The sequence below is a fragment of the Cupressus sempervirens genome, unplaced genomic scaffold (assembly GCF_028749045.1).
Source record: "Cupressus sempervirens isolate cs-2001-9-10 unplaced genomic scaffold, ASM2874904v1 CseChr00s100002_03, whole genome shotgun sequence".
Classification (NCBI taxonomy): Eukaryota; Viridiplantae; Streptophyta; class Pinopsida; order Cupressales; family Cupressaceae; genus Cupressus; species Cupressus sempervirens.
The window spans coordinates 4,549,543-4,573,367 of record NW_028322207.1 but is presented as its reverse complement, the minus strand read 5'-3'; positions in this window follow the sequence as shown (position 1 = coordinate 4,573,367).

Sequence of the window (23,825 nt, the reverse complement as noted above, 5' to 3'; positions counted from 1 at the left end):
GCTGAGGTGAACACAATATAAATTAAATGTTGATGAAGTTACAATGATAGTGACTATATTTTTATTTAAAGCGATTGATAAGAATGTCGAGCCTTTTCATACCTATGAGATAACCAAGATTAAAATGTTAATGAAAACAAAACTGCCTAAGATAGATAGGAAAAGAAAGAAGATGATTAAAGATCTTGAGGGAAAAATTGGTGAAGGTCAAATTCAAACAATTGAAGGAAAAGGAGAGGACAAGGAATCTGATGAAGAAGATGAAGCATAAGATTCAAAATGAAAAGAACTAGCTATTGCTAAGCCCTAGGAAACAAGACAAAATAAAGTCATGATTGCTGATCCAAAAGTAAAAGAGGATCTAAAGAAAGGTGTGAATGAGGTTGTCACACCACCAGAGCTAGAGCCAAAGGAAGAAAGATCATAAGATTAGAGGAAAATCAATCCCCAACTATACAAGAAATATAAATCCCTACAAAGAGGTATTGAAAACAATTCCTCAATTGTAGATTGTCATTGATATTTATACAAATGTTAGTATTAACCAAGCAACATAGAGTTTGCAGTATTAACCATGTGTATCTTAGTATTAACCAAGTATTTGAGTAATGAAGACCTTCTAGGATTAACCTTAGTTGGTTAATGAATAGATTCCTTCTTGCAGTATTTATTGAGTGGTTCGGCATTTAAGGCTTGTAGTATTGATCAAGTAGTTAGCATCAAAGGCTTATAGTATTGACCAAGTGATCGAGCATCAAAGGCTTGCAATATTAACTGAGTGGTCATGCATTAAAGAAGTCACAGTGTCAACCAAGCATTTAGTCCCAGTGTTGACTACATGACAACATAATGTAGTTGTCAAATATTTTATTAATGGAATTCAACTATTTGGATGTTTATTAATGTTTTAGAAAGGTATTCAAGCTGAATTTTCCTACCTTATGATATATAAAAAAAGGTCAAAGATGTGAGGACAAGAAATAACAAGTAGAATATGAAATAGATGGATATTTGAGCAAAGACAAAAGGTAGAGAAGGAAGGTGTGGAAGATAAATTGAAAAGAACATCTGATCAAGAATGATTCAGAGGTCAAGCTAGAATAGAGATCTGAATCTGCAAAGGAAGTTGCTTCATAAATCAAGTCAAATTATTATTACTTTCTAACCATTGTAGAAGTAAAAAAATCTCTTAATAGTCATTTTGTAAATCCTTTAACAAGGTGACATTTAAAGATTGAACTATTTGAAGACCTCTAACTAGGCCACTCCTAATAAGGTGATCTAAATCCTCTAATTCATACTTAACAATATATTTTGTAATCTTTAACAAGGTTGGCTCCTAATAGGGCTCACTTTAGAAGAGTGAAAGTTATTTTGACTAGTTGTAAGGTGGGTTTTCCCAAATTGGGTTTCCATGTTAAATCTTGTTGTCATCTATGTTCACGTTATTTTCTTATATTTTATGTTTCTATAACTAAGTTACTAAAGGATAAAATAGATTAATAATTCTTAAGATTACTTTGTGTTTCACCATAACCACTTATAAAAAAGAAATTTAATGCTAAAATGACTTCATAATAACCATTCAAGAAAATTGATCAATGTAAATTGCAGAAGAAAAAACAATAGATATCTCAAATGATAAATCAAATGTTTGCAAAGTAACAATGATTTGATCACTTCAAACACCAAGTTTTAAAGTGGGATCAAAGATTATATATATGCTTCTTTCCTGCACACAGTCATCCAAAAAGCAAATATATATATGCTATCTATCTATTGCTATTCAAAACAATAGATAGATAGCATACATACATACATACATACATACATACATACATACATACATACATACATACATACATACATACATACATACATACATATATATATATATATATATATCTTTTTGAATGACTATTTGCAGGAAAGAAGTTTCTAAATAAATAAATAAATAAATAAATAAATAAATAAATAAATAAATAAACAAAAATATATATATATATATATATATATATATATATATATATATATATATATATATATATATATATATATATATATCATCTTTGATCCTACTTTAAAACTTGTTGTTTGAAGTTATCAAATCATTGTTACTTTGTGAACATTTGATTTATCATTGAGATATCTATTGTTGTTTCTTTTGCAATTTACATTGATCAATTTTCTTGAATGATTATTATGAAGTCGCTGTAGCATTTAATTTCTTTTTGAATAAATGGTTATAGTGAAAAGATTGAGAGCTTTTTATCTTTATTGTATGAATGAATTATCACCTCACTACCTAGGAGTATGTGAGAGTGCCTTATGTGCTTTCTGGAAAAAGTGCAAAATTGGGTTCTAATTCATTGACAAATCTCATAAAGGAAGCTATACCTATAAACATAGAGAAAAAAATAACATGAAGTTTTCTCAACTGTTGTGAACATTTTTGTATATTCCAAGTCTTGGGCATAGAGTAAATTATCATTGTGTAATTAGAAAGACAAATGCATTCACTAACAATTTTTTGGATGGATTTGTCTTTCTAATTATACAATGATAATTTACTCTATGCCCAAGACTTGAAAAGTACAAAAATGTTCAGAATAGTAGAGAAAACTTCATGTTATTTGTTTCTCTCTATATTTATAGGTACAACTTCCTTTATGGGATTTGTCAATGAATTAAAACCCAATTTCACACTTTTTCCAAAAACTGCATAAGGCACTCTCATATACTCCTAGGTAGTGAGGTGATAATTCATTCATACAATAAAGATAAAAAGCTCATAGTCTTTTCACCATAACCTTTTATTCAAAATAAACTGAATGCTACACCAACTTTATAATAACCATTCAAGAAAATTGATCAATGTAAATTGCAGAAGAAACAACAATAGATATCTCAAATCACTAGTAGAATTTTGGTAAATAAATGACTACATGACTAAAAATTTTAGTCACATGACTAAAATTTTTAGCCACATGACTAAAAGTGACCAAATTGTAGTGATTTTTTCTAATTTAGAATTAGAAGTCACTAAACAAATGACTAATCTAGTCATCAGGTAAAATCACAAGGTTAGACAAAGATAAGTGACTAAATAAGTGTTCACTAATAATTAGTCACCCAAACAAATGACAAAATGAATGATCAATAATTTTTTTAATCATATTAACATATTATTTTAATTTTTATAACTTTTATTGCTATTTGATAGAGTTTTTGTCTTATCAATACATCATTATGAATTAACTTCCCTAAATTTCCTCTTATTTGATATAGTTAAAATCTAGGCTCCAATAGACAGAAGTGTGATATTTGATTTTCTAAAGATTAAAAAAATTAATTTTAAAAAATTTATGTAAAATAAAATATAAACTATTATTTAGGCAAGAGCCTATAACACAATGATAACTTGTTAGCCTCTCATATGGGAGGTCTTAGGTTCAAATCTATTTGAGCTTAACACACAATAATAATTAATCTCAACAAATAGTAATATCAAATTATTTGAAATAAATAATATCTTTTAACTACTTAAATGGTGGAAAATAAATGAAGAACATGAAAAAGTGAAAGCATTTGTGAATCTTGCATTTAATAGGTAAAAATACAATAAAATATATTAAAAAAAATTCATATTTTTAAAAAAGTACAATTTCTTTAAAATTAACTTTAATTAAATTATACTATTTTGTAATCAACATTCAAAACATCATAATGTATAGAAATCTTTCACATAATATGTTATAAAAAATGAAGTATTATTAAAACTAACTTCGTATTCAAGTTCAAATATTGAACAAATTTATAAATTTATATACTAACCTATATGCTATTTACTATTTTAGTATATTATCTTATATTATTATATTATAATATCAATTATAATAATTGCATTACGATATGATTGTAATATTTTAAATTTTAATTATTCTTATTTAATAAATAGATTTTAATATTATTCATTGTCATTCTTTTTGTTTTATTTTCTTTATATAAAAATGATGTTAATATCTATTATGATAAACATTCATCCAAAGTTTTACAATTCATTAATTAACTGAATTTTGAAGATGGTTCATATGTCAATTATGTGTTGTTTCTTTAAATTCATCATAGTCAAATTATCTTGGATTATATTATAAGAAATACATATTTTGCTTCAACATACAAGAAAAAGAAGAAAGATAAACAATAATGATAATCTATTGATTTGTAAGATGAGGGAAATGTATAGTAATAGTAATAAATAACCATAGAATGATGAAACTTTCAAAATACATAATATAATGCAAAAGTATGATAGATAGAGTAAATAGAGTAAATGTAACTTTTTGCATACTTTATTATATGTTTATTTCATTTAGTGTAACACATATTTTATCTATTGTTGAATATATATTACCCACATATTTTCCTATTCTTGGAAGCATACATTTATTTACAATAATTATTATGTTATAGGTAAGTTTGCATCTACAAGCTTGTATAGAACCAATATAGTGATTAGCAACATTGACCATAGAATCAGAACACTATAAAAATGCACAAGATAATACCTAAGATAGAAAAGGAAATTGCAAATATGTGTGTATGAAATCCTATGTCTAAACTATTCACTATAGCACCTCTTGTCTATAGTTACAACACATTTATTTTCTAAGAGTTGTGATAATATTTGTATGTTTCCATTTACAAACTTGTATAAAAGAAAAAACAATTGTAACTCAATAAACATTCTAAACAATATTCTCATAACATTACAAGCTCCAATCTCTTTATGTTGTGCATATGTTCATTATTTCTTTAAATATTTCACAACAAAAAATAGTTTTCTAAGTTTAGAAGATGCAAGACAAAAATGGTTACATGGAAAAGAATTTGACAATATAGGCATAACCATACAAGTGCGAGTTAAAAATAAAAATATTATTGTTCTCTTTTTCAAACAAGTCAAAAATACCATACCTAGAAAAATAAAGTTATAAACTCGCTCGAACATTGGTTGAAAGGGCTTCCCTTCAATGATATTGAGGAAAATAATTGCACCTTTTCTTTTTGCAATCGGGGGAGTTCTTTCACTACATATTTGAATTTGTCTCCCAAATTCATCGATTGAAATACTTTGATGCTAAAAGCTAAACTATTTCACTTGTGGTGGCAAATTCTTGGAGGATTAGACCCTTCATTTTTAAATTATGGAAACTTGATAAAAAAGCTTTGACTTGTTTTCTTAGAAGAAGAAACTATCCATCTCTAGGGTTTGTGGAAATACAAAGAAGGCCAACGAATTCTCTTTATGCACAGAGAGTGAAGGTCTACTAAGGAATTATTTGATTAGGGTTTTATTTTGTTAATGGCCAGTCATGATGATAAGCAGTTTCAAATGACATTATAGATAAGCCTGTAACAACCTCTGGAGATAAAGTGGAGTAATCCCAAAGAAAATACGCTATTTGTGCTTTGATGGAGGACCTTGAGAATAATGCTCAGGATTTTCACTGTTAGCTTTGTGTATCAGTGACCTAGAAAATAATGCAGTCTATGGCAAAGAAAATAATAATGATTTCTCAAATGCCTCAAGTGCAGACTGTATGTCCTAATATACACATGCAATAGTGGTGGGCATGTAAGATATAAACTGAAGGCCCCTGATGATAGAGAAGTCCTTGCCCCAACAAGTTTATAGAGCAAAAAGGAGCCTCAATAATGAGAGCTAAGGTATATTTGTTCCATAATCAAAAAAATTATATAGAATTCTCTTGGGGCCACAAGTTACCAAAGATGCCCCATCTCAATAGTGTAATAAGGGTTTTAGGTACACTCTATTTTTTCAATTTTTGATGGCAATATTTTAAAATTTCTTGAAATCAATATAAAAAGAAAGAAAATTTGTGTTTAGTTATATCTTGTAATGCCCCCTCTGAATTGAAGCATCAGATAGTATCACAGTTGAATCCTAATAGCAATATCACAATTTGACTTGATTTGAAAAATATGGCCTACTTATCATTAGACGGTCATTATATTTTATATCAAAAACTATTAGAAGAAGATATCTTCCAAACCTCTCTACATATATAGTCGTATCAAATACCAGGAGTGGGCTACCCTTCTTATCATCAATGAATTGAGAAGAGTTATCAGGGGAATGTAGGAAAAATCTTATGATCATTCTGTACTCACATTTGCGAGATGATTTCTATCGACAATCATTATACTAGTGATTACATCTATGAGTGCAATGGGTACGCCAAAGTGTAGCAGTGTTTTAGAGAGTAAAAAAAGTAGCCATTTACAATTTTATTTGGGTAAGACGCAAACACATTATGGAAGTAGAATGTATGCCTTGAAGCAAGTGAAATATGGAAAACAACATTGTCATATCTTTGCAGCCGTACTTGACAATTATAGGAAAAATATTTGTCCAGTATAAATACAAAAGATGCTCTGTCATGAATTCAATATCTAGATATTGACAATCAATTTCTAGTTGTGGGCATTATTAGTGACATATACCCTACAACAGACTCTTGTTTATGGCTGTCAAGATATGACTATTGAAGGAAGCATGCTTGGGTTTGAAGGAAGAATGATTTGTTCTCTATTGGAGGGATTATAGTGAATCATAGAGATACCTACATGCTTGCCTTTCTGGGTCATTCCTTCCATTGGTTGGATTTGCGAGATGCTCTATATGACCACTTTTGTTTTACCTCTAGAAGAGACAATGACTCAAGCTATGTAGGTCATGCCATGTATACATCATAATATTGTTTCTAATTTAATTTATATAAGAATTTTTGAATCAATATTTCAAAGTCCAATTGATGATTTATCTAATGATGGATAAATAGAATTTATGAACACTACAATTTAGCAATTGTACTGACTGTGCACTTGTCTTGATTGGGAATTGAAACATATTATAGATAGGGGACATTGATAAAGTGTTATGGAATTTAGATATATCAATTTATGGTAATTAGACTATTTCTTGATATTAATGGAAAGCCCAATTTCATGCAGAACATATAATGGACCCCTAACTAATGATGCACCCTTGCTAATGTTGTATAACACTATAGTTCAAATACAATTAAGATCATCAAAATATCTCAGATTTGGTTTTCTTGGTAGATTTTTTGTATCTATAGAGCAAGTCATTGGAAATTGTTGGTAAATTATATTAGATGGGCTAAAATGGATCTTCAAACAAGGTAGATAGAATATGTTGAAGATCTAGAATGTTTGCCACTCTGATTTTTGATATAGATGCAAGTCAAGGTAGGCTTATGGTACTCTTCATGCTCTCTCAAGTTGCCAATTTCATTCACATTTCTTAAACATCCATTTATACCACAATTCCTTTCATTTTTAATTTTGTTGTTGATATTTTAGCTTTTATGGCATTTCATTTATCCTTAGATGGTTTTCCAAAGTTAATAATAATTTTGATTTCTCTTTGCTTCCTCTAGTTTCTTCTTCTATACTACAGTTGTGTATTGGTATACTATCTGTGTATTAGTCTCACATCCCTTACAGTTTTCCTTTGGCTTATGATATCTTATGCTCTCTTAAGTTTCCAATTAGGTTCACATTTCTTAAACATCCATTTATACCATAGTTCCTTTCATTTTTTATTTTGTTGTTGATATTTTAGCTTTTATGGCATTTCATTTATCCTTATTGACAGTTTTTCAAAGTTAATAATAATTTTGATTTCTGTTTTCTTCCTCTAGTTTCTTCTTCTATACTACAGTTGTGCATTGGTATACTATCTGTATATTAGTCTCACATCCCTTACAATTTTCCTTTGGTTTATGATATCTCCTCTTTGTTCTTCCTATGAGAAACCCACATATTATGTTGATGTCCCTTTTCCCATATATAGCTAATGAAGAATAAACATCTTCTACTAGTAAACATGGCATTGGATCTTGTCATTGATGGAGTGGAAAAGTTAAATTTTAACTACTAGTAAGCTTCTTGGATTTTCAACTATGACGCATTACCACAAAATGACTAAAAAGACCAACTAGTACATGCATGGTGACATAATAGGGTACCTTCTCAAGACTGAAACTTGTACACAATAGAATATCCACTGGCAATCTTCAATCCTTTTAATTCTTATTCACCCATAGGCTCTTTTTTAATTTCAAGTTTAAAATAAATAAAGGAAATTAATTAATTAATTTTTTTTGATGTATAATTTACCTTGAGGATGTTTGGATTGAGCACATTAGGGCCCCTAGGAGAGAAGGCAACCATAAAAGGAGCAGAGTTGGTTCCTAGGACAATCTTTCCTGGAACAATCTGTGCAAGAGGCTTTGTTGTAAAATTGATGTATAATATCATTTCTATGTTATTAGAAATGATTGCAGTCCATGGTAAAACATAAGCATCCACTACAATTTCTGCTCCATTTGCAAAAAAATTACCAAGAATAACTACAAGCTCCACCAACCCTGTTTACCTCTAGCCCTTTTCCCACACAAGGCCATTTCCTCTCAGGAAGAACACTATTGGATAAATAATGGATGCAACTGTAGGACAACTGTATAATTTATAGAATACATGGAATGGAACACTTCGAATGGAAATAACATTTTCATAAAGAATCAACTGTAGTCATACATGTGGTGTCTAAAATCATGGATTGGAATGGATAGTCTCGTGCATCTACTCCTCTAACAACCCTTTTCCACCTTTAGAGATGCAAATATGAATCATTTAACAATATTATGATGAAAATAAAATGGAGAAATTCAACCAAATAAAAACTCATATATAAATAACACTTCAAGAATTAAAAGAAACCACTTAAATCAGTGGATACTTCAGACAAAAACCTAGAATGAAATTTTTTTTGAATGCTTATAAATGACTCTAGAAAATTTAAAGAAGCTAGCGTGCCTAATTGGTTCAACCCGTGAAAATGCTAGTTCTTTGCACAAGAAAAAGGTGAGGTGTGCATCCGCACATTAACACAATATAAATATACATCTCCCCAGAAATGATTTGAATATAAATATAGATTTTCAAAATAAATTAATATAGACACTCATTACATACAAAAACTAGTGCACCAACATCCAATCATCTACCATTAATAAATAATTCCCTCAAACCATAAAAGGAAAAAACATTTGATCACTATGATAAACTGATCACTCCAGTTAGATTATAAGACTGAAAACCATCCTCTATTTCCAAGTTTGATTTTGAGCAATTCACCCATATATCTATAGGGTATAAAGGTGGGAGATAGAATAAGCCCAAACTTGTTGTTCCTGAAAATAACAACACTTGAAAAGTGGTATCATTTTTGGAAATTGAAATGCTAGTTTTTCAGAATCACGTAGACCTAAATTTTCCTTTGCTTTCTAGTATGCCAGTTATCAAGTGTAAATGTTGTAGTACAGGACTGTCCAAGGGAGTAAATGATGACTCGTTGGAATATTGTGGTAACCATAGCTGTTGCCATGACAATTGTTCCAAGATTTGGTGATGAAGATATATTTTGGAATTTTGGCCATTAGCACATGTTCAAAAGAATGTAGAAACCCATTTCAGCCACATCTAGTGTAGGGATTTATGCATTTTTAGCTTGTCCATGTGTTTGAGATTTTCTCACAAAGATAGAAAAGTGAGGTGGATTCATGATGCTGAGAAAGGGCAGATTAGAATGACAAAGCATGATAATTAGACATAAAAAATTTAATCATATGTCAATGAAATTGAAGATCTAAAGAGGTGACAAGGCAATAATAGTTGAATGAAGATTGAAGAACAATGACATCAAAAACAATAGTTTACATGATAATGGGCATCTAGAAGAGAGGAGAAATTGTGAAGATAACCTTTAAAGCTGAAATCATAAGAGATGGAGCAGCTTTTGTTAAAGCAAATACTCAAAAAAGGAATGGAACCTTCAAGAGGGCCTGCATAAAGGGTAATAATCAATCCCTGCTGCTTCATTAGTCATTGCCTAGGTTGTTCAATCTACAAATCAAAGGAACATTGTGGGAAAAAAGATCAAAGAGTAAGGCTAAATAAAAACAATAGTGAAATTGTAAGAAATGAGAGATAAACAACATCTTCAATGCAAAAATGAAGGAAAGTGTTCCATGGAGCTAGAAGAATGAAACACACCAAAGAGAGATAATGCTAATTTGCAGGAAATCATTCTACTATTGCGGGAGTCTAAACCCATAGTTACTTAAAAATGATGATTATATTTCTTTTAAACTCAAAAAACCCTCTATTTTGTGTATAGCTCATGTATTTTCCTTACAAATTTTATTCACATATCCTTTTAACCATCTAATTCATATCTCTTGTAGCTTACCTTGGAACAATACATCGATCTTTGTACGCTCCTTTCCTTGGTTGTATGAAATCTCTACTAGTGGTGCCTTGTCAACTTGATCTTTAAATTTCTTTTTAAACTCCTCCAAACAACCAAAGTTCGTAGAATCTAGAAAGTGCATAACCATGAAAATTATATCCAATTTATTTCTACCAATGTTAAAATCCATAGCTCCATACTCTAGTTTTACCCTTCTTTTTAAACCATCAAAGCTCTTTCTTGAACTTGCATTGTATTGTTGTGGCTGCTCTCTAAAACTTTAGCTATCTTGAGAAAGAAACCTATGTCACATTAAATACATATGTATCATTTTTCTAAACCTATAGTCATTTCATCTCTGTTTAGTTTTGATGCCTTGCATGGATTGGGAAGCTAGATAGAAAAATCATATAGTCACCATTATGATAACACTTCTTTGTCATGCCTTTTACTTCTTGTAGTCTGTATGCTGAATAATCTGAATAGTAGAATAAAAATATTGCTTCATGGCTAAAAGATGGTTGATATGATTCTTCTCTGTAATTGCTGTTATGTATGATTTCAAATCTCTTTTCCCCAAATTGCTGCATTTTTACATTTCTCCAAAATCATATTTGCACATAAAGAAAATTTAATAGAAATTTGTGATTCTATACCTTCTTTTCTTTCTTGATTTTATTTCCATATATTTGAATGTATGGATCTAAATCATGGAAGTCACTTTATTAAGGAAGATTTTGGATGAAGAAATGACACTCCATTGCTCAGTCATCAGTGACTGAATGCTTTCTTTTGACTCTTTACAAGTTCTTGGATGATGTGGGATCCAGATTTCACTACCCAACAAATTCAACCATATGCCATAACCATGCAAGGGGAATCTCACTCTACCTCTCCTTTAATGACTTGTCTTCCTTTCTTTCAATGCTTTTCATTTAGATATACACCTAGTTTAGTAGTATATCCACTGTAGGTGTGGATCTAAAAGTAAACTATTTGTATTTCTTGTACTTGTACATAAAGGTGTATTTAAGTATCATTATATAAAAGGAAAATATTGTAACCTTGTGTTAAAAGTACTTCCTCATTCTTCTTCAATTAATTAAATCTTGAGATATTCGTGTAAACAATTTAGCATATATTTGTAATCTCTTTCTTTATGAATAAAAGAAATTATATTTTTCTACCATGGGTTACACTTTTGTTTTCTCTTTTTTGTACTGTAATAGCTTAGGGCACAAGATAAAGTATTTAGCAAAAAATAGACATGTTGACAGATGCTTAGGGTCATGTACTACAAGAAAAATTTACAGTTCATAAAGTAGGCATGCTCAATTAAAGAAACAAAATAAATATAGAGGCTAGAAAAAATGAGGTTGAATCTCCTATTTCTTGAGCGATCATACATTTCTCAAACTTCCCTAAAACAAGAGATTTCAAAAAGATTAAGCATCTAATATTAAGAGAGTTACTTTTTTATGACTAACATTAATCTGCAACTAAAAGAAATCCATTTAACAACAGAAAATGACAACACATTAACTTCATAACATTGGTAAATTAAACAACTTTAGTTGAGATTGCACGAGAAGCCTACAGAAAGTTTAATATAGTCCTTTCCAAATTTACATGCCCATGTTTAAAAGGCTATGATCCTGAGTACGGGTAGTGGCATTTGACATCAATGGTGTTTGTGCTTTCATGCACCTATCAGACCTATTCTTGTAGGATGCAAAGAAGGTAGAGAAAGGGTAAAAGTTCCAAGGAATGGAATGTTTGTGTGCAGTCACATTTAGGAACTTGCCACTTTCAAGTCACTACTTTCTATCTTTAAGAATGTTGTAGTTAAATTATGGTTGTGTGTGATTCTAGATGTTCAGGTGTTGTAGCAATGACAATCTGTTGAGGAGCTCTAAGAATGGTTTTGTATATGTTGTTCTTGATGATAACAAGAGATCAATGAACGAGAGACTAGAAGTAAAAATACATGGTTGTTGTAAATAGATCTATTGGCTATCAATTGATCATTAAAAAAAAGGAAGGCTCAGGGATGGTGAAGGAGTAGAGTGTAAAAAAGAAAGATCAACTTGTCCAAGGGTACCAGCATGCTGCACTAGTGTCCATCATGGGATTTCTTGTGATGTCTTTACACCATTGTAGCATTGCAAATGCCCCTTTGCAAATAGCTATGGCTACATATATTTGTGGCCAACCCAAATATTTTTCCTAACTTCAACCTTTGTGGGATTGAACCTTTAAGACAATTTTGTAATATTCATAATATAAAATGAGGATATTGAAGTTTGAGCACATAAAAGCTAGTCTACTATAATGTTGAATAGGGCATATGATAAAGAGAGGGATTGCCTATTTTTAATGGCAGTTCATAAACATCTTTAAGAAATCAAAGTGCTTTACTGTAGTTGTAAGCTAAAATTTATAAAATTTATGAAATTTGAATGGATCTTTAAGAATTTTAGTGTTTTGTGGATCTTTAAGAAATCAAAGTGCTCTGCTATTGTAAGTTAAACAGATCTGATTTGATGTCACTTTCCTCTTAAATGTTGATTTCTGCTCTTCCAATGAGTGCTTATATTGATTGGTTCGATCTAGATATTTGATTGCTGAAGAGTAATATTAGTGGATTAGTATCCTTCTTTTTCTTCTATGCTTTATCTCCATTCAACATTTTGATTAGAGATTTTATGTCCAAGAGCTTCAAATATTGTTAAATAAAATATTTTAAGGTTAAGCGATTAGAAGAGAATCACAAATATTTCTCCATTTTTGTTGTTTGGAGAATGAAGGTAGAGAGTGGAATATAAATTGACTCTTTCAACAAAACTTTTTAGAGTAGAGATGGAGTTGTCACTTGAAAAGGTAAGATATCATATTTTATTCTAAAATCTATATTTCTTGTCAATTTTCATGTCTCAAGATTCATGGGTTTTCTAACGAATTAGTCCTACTATTTTTCTTTCTCTTGATTGTTCAGTTGTGATATCATGGAGGGATAAGAAGTTGTTGGCAATACAAGATGTTCAAGCTGAAACTTTTTGAATGGTCCCTAATATTCTTATTAGGCTAATAATGATTTAACCAATACCATCGCCTGAATCCTATCCTTGGGTCAGCATCTTTTCCTTCTAAATTTCTTGCTGCATGAGAGCTTCAGACTTGATTTTACATTTGGTTCAAGGAGCCATGTTCTGTGTATGAGTTGGCATCCTTTTTTTCTTACTAGGAGTTGACACACCACCTACAACGGGAGATGAAACTTGGATGTCAGAGGTCAGTGGTTCAGAAAAGAGAAACCATCTTTGGAGACGGTTCATTTTCTACTTTCATGCTCTGCCTTCTTAGCCAATTGTCTATATGAGTGAGAATGGATCCAGTTCTTAGTTTTATGTAATCTTCTTCTTCCTGATTCTAATCTAGTTATCTTGACTCACTAGTCTCCTCCCACCCTAGTTCAACAATGTCTAAATCATCTTCAACTACTCCTTCTAGTTGAAATTTCAATTTGACAGAATTAATTTGTTGAAGTGTTAATCTTGAGTGGTCTCTTTTTAACACTTCTTCTTCATCTTTACAATCCTACCATAAGTCTTCCAAGGGGGGAATTATGGATGATTGACCCTTCAGACCAAGAACTTGAGCCACAAATCTTTTACTATCAAAATATCTTCTTCCTTGGTAAGACCAAAAACCAAAACCAAGAAAATTACTTCCTATGACCGAGGCATTGATCATGTTGCTACAAGTCAAACAATTGAGTTTGATAGGAAATACTATCTCCCAATTCTCTTGTGGTAGATTATCTTTAATGATAGAGAATAACTGCCTTTAGACTTTACCTAAAACAAAATAGTCAAGTGCATAATGTGGTAACCTCATTGGCTCATCCTTGAACCCACCTACTCTCACATAGGTGAACTTAGAGAATTGTATATAATAGCTTCCATAGTTTTAAATTAGCTTTTGGGCTTTTGAGGACAATCTGGGCATGGGTGCCTTTTTTAGATATAGATGCACACTTTCTACCAATACATCATGTAATTTTCTAAAATTTTTGTTAGACTCCTTAGCATGTTTAAGCTATGTTCTTAATGAGCTAGCAATTATTTCACCCCAATCCATCCATTGTTCCTCATTTAAAATGATCTCTACATAATGAAACATCCATTCTTCAAAAATAAATTCATTGGCTAAACCCTTAACTCGATGCAATAGAACTAAAAAATCATGAATATGAGGTTTTAGATGATCTTTTGTGACTATCTTAGGTAGCCTTGAACCTCTACCATAATCACTTTTTTTCCATTTCCTGGCTAGGATGTTATGGTATTCTCTTGGGGTTTCTTGAAACTCAACTAAAGATTGGATGGGAGAAAATGTAGTGAATGTGCATTTTGGTAGACATAACATCGATGCAATAATTTTCTTGGAGATTGATAGCATAGGTTCCCCATCTTTGTTTAGAATACTTTTACTCCTTGCATCATAATGATCAATACAGAGTTGGAGCAATTCAGGGCTTAACAGGGTAGGAGGGAAAGTTGTGGCTTCAATCAAACCACTAGTCAAAATTTCCATACAACCATTCAATTCATTGGCTCACTCAAGGAAATTTGAATGAAAATTTTCCAATTTAACACCTTCTAAATTGATATCACAAATAATAGGTCTCTTGCATTCCAAACTCGAAACATTCCCAAAGAAATGTAACACGGATTTCATCTTAAACAAAGAAAGCAAGGCTCAAACTGATTCTATCTTGAAATGCACATAGATAATAGAATAAATAGAAGGTTTTTCTATGTTCTCACCTACAACTTGCTAAGAAAAATGACCTCTTTTCTTGTCACTTAGTAGCTCCTTCTTCAAATCCCTTTTTCGCATGATAAACAAAAAGGAAAATCTATGCTCTTTTTAAGGGAAAGAGAACATACATGAAAAAGTACAACCACATAATGAGGCATTCATAAAAAATCAACTACGATTAGGTTCACACATTTGAAATCTTTCGATATGACCTTTTTATTAAATACTTCCCTTTGTAGCTGTACTGACAATGATTAACTTCATCTAACACCCAATCCTTCTTTTTCAATGAAAGATCTCCTACTTTAAATCATGATGATGATTTCCCATGCTTGAAATTAAGGCACTCTAAATTATTACCTCCTCATGTGGTAATTAATGTCATGGGAAAATGGAAGCTTAATCAATTTTTGCTGAGGAGCCTTAGTGATAGAACCACTTCAAATTGCTTTGAACCAAGATTCAAAGGGGTAAGTAGTTCAAAAGAACACTCCAAAATCTTGCACAAATTACTTGTAGAAGAAAATGGTCAGCATAGAACCCTTTGATTGAACTGTTTTGAATTGCTTTGAACTAAGGTTAAAAGTGGTTCAAAGAGGTTCAGACAAACACAAGGAATGACAAGAAGCTTTGAAAGACTTTGTACAATGTTTTTGATGACCAAGAGAACATGAAGTGATGATAGGAAGCTTCAATAACTGGATAGCAAATTTAGGAAAAGTTCAAAATAGGGTGACTCAAAATATGGCTAATAGGGGCTCTGATTGGGGACTGGGTATGCAGAGTACACAAAGAACTCAAAAAACTAGAAATAAAAATAGCACTAGAACCAAAGTAGAAAAAAATGGGAAGAGGAAAGAAAATAGAAAAAAAAACTAGAAACAAAAGGTATGTACATGATCAAAACCTTTAAGAAATTAGATCTTTGTTAACTTCAAATCTTGCCCATTATAAGTAAAGGGTAGAATTGTGCTATCTGGGTAACTTAGATGAAAAGTGTTTGGACCAACAACTTCAAAGATGATAAATGACCCTTTCTAGAATGAGTCAAGTTTTCCATGTGCTCCTTTAGGTTCTCTCCTCTTGTCCCACAAAAGAACTTCATCATTTTTTAGGAAACTGTAAGGCCTAGTTCTCATATCAAAAAATTTCTTCACCTTTATCTGATGTTCTATAATATGATCAATAGACTTTTCCCTTTCTTCTTCTAATTTGTTCAAATACATTATTCTCTTCTCTAGGAAGTCTAAAAAAAAATGATCCTCAATCATAGATTGCAATTTTGAAGTAGACAACCCTAGAGGTAGGGATACTTGAGCACCAATTCCATATACCAGCTCAAATGTAGCCATGCCAATGGCCCTTTTAGGAGTAATACAATCAGCCCACAATGCTTCATACAATTTTTTGTGCCAATTCTAGGGATTATCAACTACCAATTTTTTCACTATAGCAACTGGGATCTTGTTACTAGATTTTGTCCACCTATTCCCTTGAGGAAAATAGTCGAAGGAATGAGCTAGGGATACACCATGCCCATAGCAGAAAAGAGAAATCTCTTTAGATGAAAAATAGGTTGCATTATTTGAGACTATCTTTTGAGGATCCCCAAACCTGACAAATATATATTCAAATAAGAACTCACATACCACTTGAGAATTAGCCTTCTTGGTTGGGATAGCTTCCACCCATTCGATAAAATAATCAGTGGCTATTAACATATATACATGCCAAGAACTTGATGGAGGACTTAGAGGTCCAATGAAATCGATACCCCATTGATAGAAGGGTTCATCAATCACTACTGGCCTAAGGGGTAAGGTTGCCAGTTGAGGGCACCCAATGAAAAGTTGACATTTTTCACAATTTTTTACAAACTTGTAAGCATCTTTAAACATACCCAGCCAATAGAAGCAATTCCTAAGGATTTTAAAAGTAGTCACTATAGATGAGAAATGCCCTCCATATACATTTGAATGATATGCTCTTAACAACTTTTCTTGTTGTTCTACATCTACACATCTCAAAAAGGTTCCATCCATCTCTCTCTTGTACAAAATACCATTGGAAATCACATATTTTGCAGCCTTCAACCTAAGATTCTATTTTTCTTTATAGCTCATTTTTGGAGGGTATTCACCATTTTTCAAAAGGTATGCTACATTGGAAAACCAGGGGTCTATTGAACTTACTAACAAAATAGTGGGCATTTTTTTAGTATTGTCAGGAGACGAATCTTTATTTTCTACCATAAATTTGCATAAACCTCATCCTCTTACGAAAGAGGTAGGCTTACTGGTCAATTCATATTCTTGAACCTTAGTTACTCATATATCTCTTTTATTTACCCCAATTTCCTACAGAGTTAATATACTTTTTACCGTTATTTCTAGCACATAAACAATTCAATGGGAATGCATAATGTAATACTTGAATTGCTTCAATGCTTTCACCACAGTGAATGCATGTTTATCCATTTGGGTATATTTTAATTCATGCTTCTTCAAGGGAATGCTCATGAAAGAAATTGGAGCTTCATTTTCATTATCATTCTTTTGAGTTAGAACACTAGACAAAGTATGTTATGAAGCATAGCAGTAAATGATGAAATCTTTTTCAAAATTCTGACTCACTAGCATGGGAGCATTTGAAATGGCTGTTTTAATATCCTCAAAAGATTTCTTGCCCTCTTCCTTCCATTTGAAGGGATGTTTTTCACTCATCATACACAACATATGTCTTACCTTTTTAGAAAATTCAGGAACAAAACTTCTTAAAAATTTGATTTTACCAAAGAAGGACTTCAAATCACTTCTATTAGTGGGCAGTGCCAGTTTCTATATTGCATTCACCCATTATAGGGAAATCCTTATACCATCTTTAGAAATGATATGTCCAAGAAATTTTCCTTTCTCTACAAAGAATACATATTTTTTAGGGTTGAGGGATATACTGTGTTGTTTGCATCAATCCATCATCGTTCCCAAGTCTCTCAAGTGGTGTTTCCTTCTTTTAGAGTATACAATCAAGTCATCAAGATATATTACAATTATTCTATCCCTAAAATCTTTAAAGGAAGAATTCATTGCTCTCTAAAATTTTTCTTCTGCATTGATTAAACCAAATGGCATTTGATTATAAGCAAAAGTGCCCTAGGGAGTAATGAAGGTCATCTTGTGTTGATCCTTGGGTGCAATGCTAATTTGATTGTATCTTGAATACCCATTGAGCATTGACATAACTTTAGACACATCAACCATCTGCAAAATATGATGCATAGTGGGAAGTGCATAATTGTTCTTGAGACTAGCTTGATTTAGATTCCTAAAATCCACACAAATTCTTATTTCACCATTTTTCTTTCTCACAGGGACAATATTTGCTACCCAAGTTGAGTGATGAATCAAATAGATTATGTGGGCTCTCAACATCTTCTCCACTTCTTTAAAAATAGCCTCATATGCCTTAGGATTATAGTTTCTGAGCTTTTGTCTAAAGATAGTAACTTCTAGCTTTAAAGGTATATGATGTACAAACTCTCCATTTCTGAAGTTCTTCAAGTCTTCATATCCCCAAGGAAAGACATCATGATACTGGGCATGGATTTTAGACAACTTATCCTTCTCTTTATCAGAGTAGGTTTGGAAAATTGAAATCCATTTGGGGTTTTCTTCATTTTTGATATTTATTTTGTCATGTTCCTTTGCACCTTTATTAGGGTCAATTATCCTTTTTTTGGTGCTATCATCTTTTCTTCCAAAGAGATGTTCTAAAGACGCCAACCCCTTTGGGAATTGATTACCTTTCAATTCAACAACTTCTCCTGATTTGGTTGATTCTTCTCTCACAAGTTTATCCTCATGGTTTGATCCTTCAAAGAAAGTTTCAACAAAATTTCCAACACATTTGATGAAATCCTTTAACTGTGCATCAGTATCAAAAACCTACTAGTGATTCACATTAACTAGGACTCTAGGTCTATAAATCATTTCAATCTTGTAGGTATCACTTTTGAACTCTAGGTGTGGTAACAACAAGGAAGCTAAAATAACTAAGTAGTCTACTTTAGTATTTTGAGAACGAGGCACAAATTCAATAGAAAAGGCTTCAAAAGATTCAATCTCATCCCAAACAATATTTCTATATTGTTTCATCCTATAATTTTCTATAGAAAATTGTTTCCTTACCTATTTTGAAATGAGTTCAACATCACCTCTCACCTCCAGCTGCTTCAACCCCTTTGCTTTGGCTTCCTGCAAACCTAGGAGCAATGCTTCATACTCTGGGGTGTTGTTTATATTATGAAAATATAATTTAAAAGAAAATGGAAATATGTCTCTTGAAGGTGAAATCAAAACAACACCCATGCCTGACCTTGAATTTGAGCAGTTTCCATCAAACTCCAGAGTCCATAGGGCTTCATCACAATTTTCTTTTTCAATTTCCTCACATTATTTCTTAGGCAATATAACATAGTTTCCAAAATGACATTCTTCATATAGTATCTAAGCTTTATGATTTTTTGAAGGTACAACTGTGTATTTATTCTTTGGTTTTGGCTCTAATTTAATCTTTTTCTTCCCTATTAGGATGTAAGCTTCAGAGTAGTCCATCTTGATTTCTCCACCCATATCTTTATAGAAAGTCTTGATGAGCAACATTCCATAATTGGTTGGTATGTCAACTAGTAGGATAGTAAGTTTTAGCCTTTTCTCTTGGAAGGCATAAGGAACAACTTGCACATCTTTCACTTGGCCCGCCAGGGGTACTCGTTTCCCATCCATAGAATAAAAACACCCAAAAGTAGTAAGATCTAAGTTGAGGGCTTTTGCAATAGGCATTGGCATAATATTATTCGATTCTCCAGAGTCAATGATACAGTTTCTAAGTTTCTATCTGTTTAATAATAAGGATACATAGAAAGGATTGGGCTTCCTCTCTTCTATTTCTCCATCAACAGTATTAATAGCTAGTTCCCTATAAGGAACATTTTTTTGTATACTTTGGATATAAAAATAGGTTCACTTGAAGCCTTTGGGTTTTCAATCATATTATCAATAAATTGAGCATTATTAGTAGAACCTCCCTTTACGTATTGGACTAACTTGTCTAATTCCTTAGGATTCAATCTTAAATATTTGGTTGGAGAAATGGATATAGAAGAAGACTTACAAAATTCTATGATATCAAAAGCTAAGTACCAACTGCTGATTTTGTTCTGGGCAATATTCTGGGCTTTTCATTTTTTGTAGAATAAGCTTGTATGTGTTTTTTTCCTTTAGCATTTGATGGGTTTGGACCAGTTCCTACACAGGGTTTTTGATTTATTTTACCCTTTGTTGTTGCTATACAAGAAGGATGTTGAAGTGTCATGAAAACATCACCTCCCCTTTCCATGTTCGGTTCATATTCAAGAAAATAAGGACCTGCACTTTCATTTTTTACTTTTTCACTTGTAGGTGATTGTTCTACTACAAGAGCATCTTTCACTAATTGAACACAATTTAACCAATCGGTACTAGTTCATCCATCATGATCCATGGTCATATGAAAAGAACACATCATCTCTTTAGGGGCCTCTTTAATTGGCAACCTTGTTTGAGGGGCAGTCAATGTGAGAGTTTTGCCATAATTTTGAGGCTATTGACACCTATGAATGTCATGATAAGGACCTTGGTAAGGGCCATGAGGTTTATTCTATTGTCATTTCATCATTACCACATCATTCATAAAATTATACATGATAGGATCTGTAGGAGCAGAGGATGAAGTAGTCCCAAAAGTTTGAACTTCTCTTCTCCATTTGCCAGTAGTAATAAATGCATCCTCCAATTGAATAGCTAGCCTTGGGGAAACAGGTAAATTGACAACTACATCTTTAATGAGATGAAAACTTACATCTGGAGGGACAACATTGACAAAAAATCTTTTGGTTTTCTACATTAGGTCTAGATGCTACAAGAATTCTTTGAATTAACTTATTGAATTTTGCCACAAATTCTCTCATAGGTTCATGCATTTCCTTTTTCATTTAACTAAGCTAAAGTAACAAGGAGCATTCATTATCAGGAACTTTGAATCTATTTTCAAATGCGACTTTCATATCATTCCAACTAGCAATGGAATGTTGTGGTATTGAACCAATTAGTAGCATCATCAATTAATGTTCAGACAAAACAACAATTTCTTAGATAAGGATGCTTATAATGCCACAAGCTATGTGAAAGGCACTCAAATGATCATCTATCCTCTCCACTAAATTTAGGTAGGATTTTTATGGCACCTTTAGGTAATGTTGTAGGATTGACACCAAGGTTTAATGGACCTATATCCTGCTCCCATGGTTGATTGATAGCCATGTTTGGTAATATGACTTGTAGAAGTTGGATATTCAAATGAGAAGGAACAAGAGCTTTCAATGGGAGTAAAGATTGCACTAAAGGTGAGAAAGGGGACTATTTTGGTGGGGAACTGGGTCTACTACAAGACTTAGTTTTCTTCTTTTTGGGATTATTAAATTTAGGTAGGAAATTCAAACTCTTTAAAGGTTCAAAATTTTCATCTACGATCCCCTTTTCTCTTTCTCCTCTTGTATATCTCCTAGTAGCCAGCTCTACCTCTCACTTCTTTTTTTAGGGTCTTTCAGGTGCTTAAGAAAGCCTATTGACCACTGCTTCTTTTTGAACTTTAGGTACACGCCTTAATAGTTCAACCCATTCTTCTTCTCTTTCTAGGACACTCAACACTTGTTGAAATTGTTGGCTATTTCGACAGAATGTCCAGGCAGTTGTAGTTAAATCTGAGACTATATCCTCCTGTGTATCTTCAAATATAAGATTAGGCTATAACATAGGGAATACATCATTATGTGGGAGAACCATCATAATTCATAGCCCTTTTAAAAGTTTGGGTCTATTTGATAGGGACTCTCCCCAGTAGAGTCACCAAAAATTTGTTAGTGAACATATTTGCCTTTCTAATTACACAATGATAATATAATCTATGCCTAAGACTTGGAAAGTACAAAAATGTTTACAACAGTTGAGAAAAATTCATGTTATTTTTTCTCTCTCTGTATTTATAGGTATAGCTTCCTTTATGAGATTTGTCAATGAATTAAAACCCAATTTCACACTTTTTCCAGAAAGTGCATTAGGTACTCTCATGTACTCCTAGGTAGTGAGGTGATAATTCATTCATACAATAAATATAAAAAGTTCATACTATTTTCACCATAACCACTTATTCAAAAGAAATTGAATACTATAGTGACTTCATAATAGCCATTCAAGAAAATTGATCAATGTAAATTGCAGAAGAAACAACAATAGATACCTCAAATGATAAATCAAATTTTTGGAAATTAACAATAATTTGATCACTTCAAACACCAAGTTTTAAAGAAGGATCATATATATATATATATATATATATATATATATATATATATATAAACTTCTTTCCTACACATATATATAGAAACTTCTTTCCTGCACACAGTCATTCAAAAAGCATATATATATATATATATATATATATATATATATATGCTATCTGTCTATTGCTTTTTTAAAAGTGCCTATTTTATCAAAGTATTTTCTAGCTTTCTATTCTAACCCTTAATTAGTTCAATACCCCAACATTTATAGTATTTTTACATATTTTAAAGGCCTCCATTAAAGCCTAGCCATTTTTGTTGAAATAGTTACAATAAAATAAAATAAGTTTTAAAATAGTTGCAAAAGACACAACTAGAAGTAACTATCTCGATCAAACTTCATCGTCAGCCTTTTTCCCCTTGCCCATAGTTTGTCTTACCAACTTCTAGCTTCTAAAGGTGTTCATAAATTCCTACATTGCATTATAATGGGGGTTCTTCAAACTCGGTAGCTTAGACCTACATGCATCTTTTTTCCATTTGAATTCTTTGATCTTTAGACTCTATCGTGGCATGAGGTTCCTATTTAAACATAGCATGGATTCAATATTTGCAAGTGTGGTGAAATCACTAGCAATAGGTGATTTGTTGTCTTTATTCTTTGCAATAGCATCATTGAAGCTTTTTGTTAATGGTTCAAAATCCATGTTGCCATCATCAAATTGTAGAATTCCTATAAGATTCACTATGTTCATATCCTTAAGAAGCTCCTCATGCATCCTAGCAATATTGTTTTCAATGGATTACATTTCTTTAATAGCTTCTTTGAAGATTGATTCTTTCTAGCCCATATTATTCTTCACAATGAACAACATACAAGAATCTACAATTTTCATAGGGTTCTCACTTAGGAATTTGAGAACTCCATACTTTTCAACTTTGGTCACCTGGAACACAATACCTGACACTGACTCTGTTCAGTTTCTCACCCTGGAAAAAGGGTTTGAATTTCACCAAAGAGCATTTCCCCTTCAACAGACACAATGGAAAAATCTAGGATGAACTTGTTACCTTCTTTGATGATAGAATTCACCCAATCCTGCATTGCATTTGAAAGCAACTTCCCCTTTTGAATCTATTTAACCAATTGATGGTTGTCTAAAAAATTAGAATTGAAAGACTAAGGAGTTTGAACAACTGGTAGGGCCCCAAGATTCATCAATGAATCTATATAAGTAGCCATGGTCACCACTAAGGCTT